Source organism: Pteropus vampyrus, unplaced genomic scaffold, assembly GCF_000151845.1.
Source record: "Pteropus vampyrus isolate Shadow unplaced genomic scaffold, Pvam_2.0 Scaffold310, whole genome shotgun sequence".
Taxonomy (NCBI): domain Eukaryota; kingdom Metazoa; phylum Chordata; class Mammalia; order Chiroptera; family Pteropodidae; genus Pteropus; species Pteropus vampyrus.
The window spans coordinates 1,453,988-1,459,987 of record NW_011889091.1 but is presented as its reverse complement, the minus strand read 5'-3'; positions in this window follow the sequence as shown (position 1 = coordinate 1,459,987).

Sequence of the window (6,000 nt, the reverse complement as noted above, 5' to 3'; positions counted from 1 at the left end):
AAACTGGACTTTGGGTGGTAATCACACAATAGAATATATAGATGTCAAATTATAATGTACACCTGAAAATTATATAATTGTATGAACCAATGTTACCCCAATAAACTTAATAAAAAAATAATAAAAAAATAGTCATTTTAGAGGACTCATATAAGTGATGCTTTCATCACTCAAAATTCCTCAAACTCACCCTTTGAAATTATTTTCAGAGCCAGTTTAGATTCTTTATCCCTTTTTCAAATATACTAAGCCATCTTAGTTGGAAATTGGATGGCAAAATTATTTAACACCAAATGTCATACGTCAACAGCCCCAGGTATATGCAGTTTAACACAGGTAACCCAAAAGAAAGAACTTTGGATGTGGTGGAAGAACATTTCTTCTCCCTAGGTGCTTCCTGGCATCTCTCCAATCACACCTCTTAGGCAATTGACTTCCTTCTCTTCCTAAAGAGTGAAGAGAAAGTTTTCTAACTGGAACTCAACTCATGCACAGATTATAACTCCAGCTGAAAAATTACCAAATGTTCTGGATTGGAGAGATATGATCTGGAGCTGCTAATAGAAGTGAGGACTGCCTTGGTTAAGTTTGGGGATTTCTCAAATGTTTATAACAGTCTACCAGGGCGCTGCTCAAAGCCATTACAAGAATCAAAAGCAAATAGCACTGTAGAACAGAGACAGGCAGAGGTATCCACAGAGGTATCCACAGAGACAGTGACAAAATAGTCTAAAAGGCATCATGACTTAGAGTGCCAAGTCCCCTAGGAGGTAAATAAAAATTGCCTTCTGGATGTATTTGACTGTACATTTCTTTCAGTTCGAGTAGCCTAAGACCCAGCTGATTAGAATAGGGGATGGGGAGAGGAGGTAGATTATAGGGGGAAAAATTTGGAAAAGATATATCTTTAAATTTGACTTAGGGTCTTAATCACGTCCACATAATTTAGGCACAAAAGAGCCACTCTTATATATATCTTTTTGAAATGAAAAACTCCATACATATTATTTTTCTTCAAGAGTCTGAACACTTGCGAATCACTAGCTACATAATTTTTCCCATCTTTATTTAATTTAGTTAGTTAAGAAGTGGGTCATGGAATGAAGATTTCTCTACTTTCTAAAATAAAACAAAATTTATGATAAAAACGATAGATTCACACCCAATTTTCTTTTGGATCCCCATTAAATCAATGACAATGAACAAAGTGACTCCTTTAGTATTTGCTCTGAAGACAGTTGCTTTTAATGCATGTCAGGTAATCCTAAACACAAATTCCACCAGCCTTCCCGGGGAATCTCAGACAAATGCTCAGCACGAACATAAAGAGGCATTTCCACAAAGAACTGAATACTTTACGCCCCACTATAGGCTACCTTTAGAGCAGGACAGTGCCGACATGCCCAGCCTGCTGTTTATCCACCTCTTACACAAGTCAGTGTCAATAGCGATGACCTCAGAAGATCACAGAAGCCTCAGGGATCTTTCAGCATCACTCATTTGTTCACTCATTCATTCATTCCAATCAAATCTTTATTAAATACTTCATGTACATAAGACACTATGCTAGGCTCTGGACACCATCTATTCACAGACCTGCAGAGTTTTACATTATGTTTTCTTTTTTTTAAAGTAGCATCAAGAACACAACTTCTCTCAAGGGGTGCTGTTCTAGTTAGCATTGGAAATTGCAGTGTGTCTCAGCAAGCAAAGTAGATTAGTAAAGATTAATAAAGGTTACCAGTGTCTAAAGGTGTTCTAAGTTCTTATTTATTCCAGAATAACCCTAGGACCTCAACTTGAATATATTGATAATGGGGAAAATGCCTTCTCTCCTGGGGATAATGCGAATTTCTAGCAAAAATTATGGCTATAAGTATGGGGTAGGGAAGACAGTGTATGTGAAAGGGCTGGAGAACCCTGGGTTCTCAGGCTAGCTTCAACACCTACGAGCTAGGATACATGGGGCAACCATTCAGCTTCTCTGTGCCTCAGTTTGTTCATTTATAAACCAGGGATAACAGTGCCCTCCTCACAAGTTTTTGTGAGAAATACGATACCAAGGGAGAAGTGTGCAGCACAGTGCTGGCACATGGTAGGCACCCAGGTAAGCACTGAATGAACAAACGAATGAATGGAAAAGTAGCTCTGTAGAAGCTGGGGAATAGGACTGAGCATCAAGAACTCCAAAGAGGAAAAAACAAGGTGTCTTTTTCTTCTTATACTTGCTCTCTTTTCTCTCTGGCTTGGGCCAAGATGGGCCAGGAGGTCCATGTGTGGAAAGATCCAGTGCTGAAAGGGTGACTCTTATGGATTAATGTGGACACGCAGTGCTTTTCAAAATTGCTCAATCAAATAGGATAGTCCTACATCTACAGAAATTTCATAATTTCAAATATTCTTCTTTAAAGATGCTTATATTTCTAGCTTAGAAATTATGCTTGCTGTTCACTTGGGCCTCTTCAGAAAACCAGGCCACATAGATTTCTTCCGGAAGCCTGTGAGTTTGTCTAACCATGTTCTCACCCTGCTCTTCCCTGTACTTTACTTACCATCCCACTCCTGGCAACAGTTTTTGGGGGGAGGAGATGGGGAACGCCGTAAAGTACTCCAGACTCAGCCCTGGACAAAGAGCTTTAAGCAGTAACTGTAACTGTCTTTGAGGAACTTGATCTCTCCCTCGATGTGATTTTACCTGCTCTGCTCTCCAGATAGTTTGGGGAGGTGCCATAGAAGATGATTTGTATATCTATAAAAACCTTAAAAGTCATAGTCTTTTTTAAAATGATTTCAAATTCCTTAAGATGTCTCAGCTCCAGTTTACTGATCTGTAAAATGGAATATAATACCTTTGACACTGGAGGATAAAACAAGATAGTGTTGGAAAAGCACTAGTCACACGCTAGGTGCTAAAGAAATGTTAATTTTAATTCTCACACAACCTTCTGATCCTCAGATCAGCAGATAGAATGAATTAGTGGCCACTGTTTTTCACCAGCATGAGGCAAGCTGTAAAGGGATGATATCACCAATGTGTGAGACACAAGAGCATCTGTGGCCTTGGGCACTGCATGTGGGGCTACCAGGGCAACTATAGACCCTGGCCTGGGGCAAGTTGTCCTTTGTGGGTTTGCCACTGTGGGTAGAATCCTAAAGGGGGTGCTGTTTCCCATCTCTATCAAGAGATTTTGCTTCAGTCAGCTGGTTAGGCCATTTCCTGCTTCCCCCTCACTCTTCACTGCCACCATCCATTGGGCGTGACATTTCTAGCTGACTCTTTCCAGCAAAGGATGGGAGTGTATTCTTACCATGGTCATTCACTTCCCAAGTCTCAGCCTTTCCCCAGCCTCAGTGACAGGATGCACACAGTCAAGATTTACAGTGCAAATCTATTAAGAGTCTAGACTTCTTCCAACAACACATGGAAGAGTTTGGACCAGAGGGGAGACACCAGCCTGCAGGTCTCTACTGAAGATCTTAAATTAGGGAGCCAAGACGTAAGAAACCAGGGTCAGGATCCAAAGCCAGGAGGGTGCCTCCCTGATGTGCACGTCCCATTTCCGTTTGTTTTATCTTAAGCTGCATTTTACCTGGTCATGTGGACAGATTCTTGTTCCTACCATTCCCCCATGCAGATGAGGACTTAAGAGTTATTAAGAAGCTCAATTGTCCCCCTTGGCTTATCATTACTAACCAGGCAGAGGAAAGCTTCAACCCACCATTGATTTAGATTAGCCCCTTCATTTCAATATTATTAATTACCCAAGTTAGCATACAGCATGTCAACATCAAACCCCTACTTTTTTTTAATTAACTGTTTCATTTGCAGCTCCATAGCTGTACCTGCTTTCTTTCATGCCTCTGGGACCAAAACAGAAATTCCTCGTAGATATGATTTTAACTATCATAAAACGAGGTTATCAGGGTGGGACTGACACAGGTCACTCCTTTCATGGGAGGTCACTAGGTTAATCTTTCGAGCTGACATTTCCATATTAACTTAACATTTGCCAAAGTTCTCCATCGCATTCTGTGCAGAGTAAACAGAAGGGTTAATTTAGTTCTCTAATCTCTTGTTATAAGCCTAATTATTTTACATGTCTTCATTTCATTAATGAATTGCTGCTTTTTACATGCAGCTCCTTCCCCATTGCTTTTGTTTAAACCTCCTGGTGGGAAGGGATAGATTAATTTTGTTGTGCCTTAATGAAACTGTATGCTACATTAGATTTAACCATTTGGCATGCACTGCCAACATCACCATTATGCATAATGAATTATTTTTTTGTGAGTCCCAAACTACTGTAGACCTTCGGTGTTCTCCTTCAGATATTGTGACTATGCAATGGGCAGGCACAGGACAGCAAGCTCAGTCATGGCCCCCAGAGTCTAAGGAAACTGCCTTATGTTTTTTACTTTCTGTCACCTGCATGGGAGCGTCTCGATTTCTCCTTGCCATGCAAAACCCAGATATCTAGTTGGTTTCCAGTGAGCACCTCAAATGAAACTAGCAAATCAGTTCTGAGGTTCTGGGGGCAAAGCACTGGGCTAGGCACCTAGAGGCAGGGTAAAAAGTTGTTTGGATTTTGTCTTCACTTCTTAAAACAACAATCGTTCATTGTTGCTCCCGTGTCGGCAGGTCATCTGGGGTCTACATGGCCTGGACTGGCCTTGCCTGGTAGGGCAGTTCTGTTCCTCATGTCTCCATTTTCCTTCTGGGACCAGTGGGCTAGCTTCTCACGCTGATGACAGAAGCTCAGGAGGGCAGGTGGAAATGTGCAAGACTTCTTAAGGCCTCTGCTTGAAATTGACACACCATTCCTTTTACCCATCTATTGCTGGTCAAATCAGTCACGTGGCCACATCCAAAGTCAAGAGGCTGGGACGCATCCTCCTCCGTGAGCTGGCTACAGCAAAGGTGTAGTTACGGTAACTGGCAAATAACTGGAGCCAACGATTAAATTGTTTATATATTTCTATGGGTTGGCTGGGTTCTGGGATGTGGCCACCCCCATATTTCAAAGCTGGAGCCATTTAACCCCACGATTAAGGGTGGCCCCAGACAAGACTCTGGAACCAGTCTTGTCCCTAAGCAGGGGATCGAAGGATCTCAAGCCGGTAACTGGAGCATCACTGAGTTAGGCCTGATCCAACTAAGCTGGAACCAAGCCACGCCCAACTCCCAGGTGTTCTGGTGACTGCGTTTCCTGACACTAAACTTGAGTTTCCCAGGAATCTGCTGCCAGACCTGCTCCAGCACCCTGGCCTCTCGGAACATTCCCGCCATCTTCTCGGTTACCTAAGTTTCCCTGCTGTCCACCATTTTCTGGATTGATTTTGTGAACATTTGATCTTAAACCACCAGTAACTATTCCTTGCCTGGCTTTTCCCCCAGGACAAAACCAGAGTTCCAGAACAATCTCCAGATTCAGGACTAAGAGCACTCGCCCTTTCTCCTGCTGTTGGAATTTGGTTTTTCCATATCCTTGGATTCGACCTAAACTTATGATCCTGGCCTTCCCTGCCCTGATCTCCCTCACTGCTCCTAAGTCCTGGCTCCCAGACTGAAAAACCAGCTAGCGATATGAGAGAATCCAAATCAAAAGTCAAAAGAATGTCACCTTCCCTAAGAGCTCCCCATGAGTTTGGAGAAAGGTAGGTCCCATGAGCTGGGACAGCAGTTAGCTTGATGGCAAGAAGGACTAGGAGCCAAAGGGAATAGAAAGGTGAAATGAAATGATAGGTCATTTAAAATTGTGTTATAATCTTGGCTAAGTGCCCAGTATGCCTGGAAATTGTCCAGAGGGAGGCTGCGGGGCTGTTTCTTGAACCAGCGTTGTCCTCTCCTAATTCGGAGCTTTTGCTCTCACTGCTCCCTCTGCTAAGAACACGTTTCCTCCTGATGTTTACACCACCCGCTCCTTTACCTTCTTCAGATATTTACTCAAACATCCCCTTCTCAGTGATCCCTTTCCTCATCTCCCTACTTACTATCTCTAC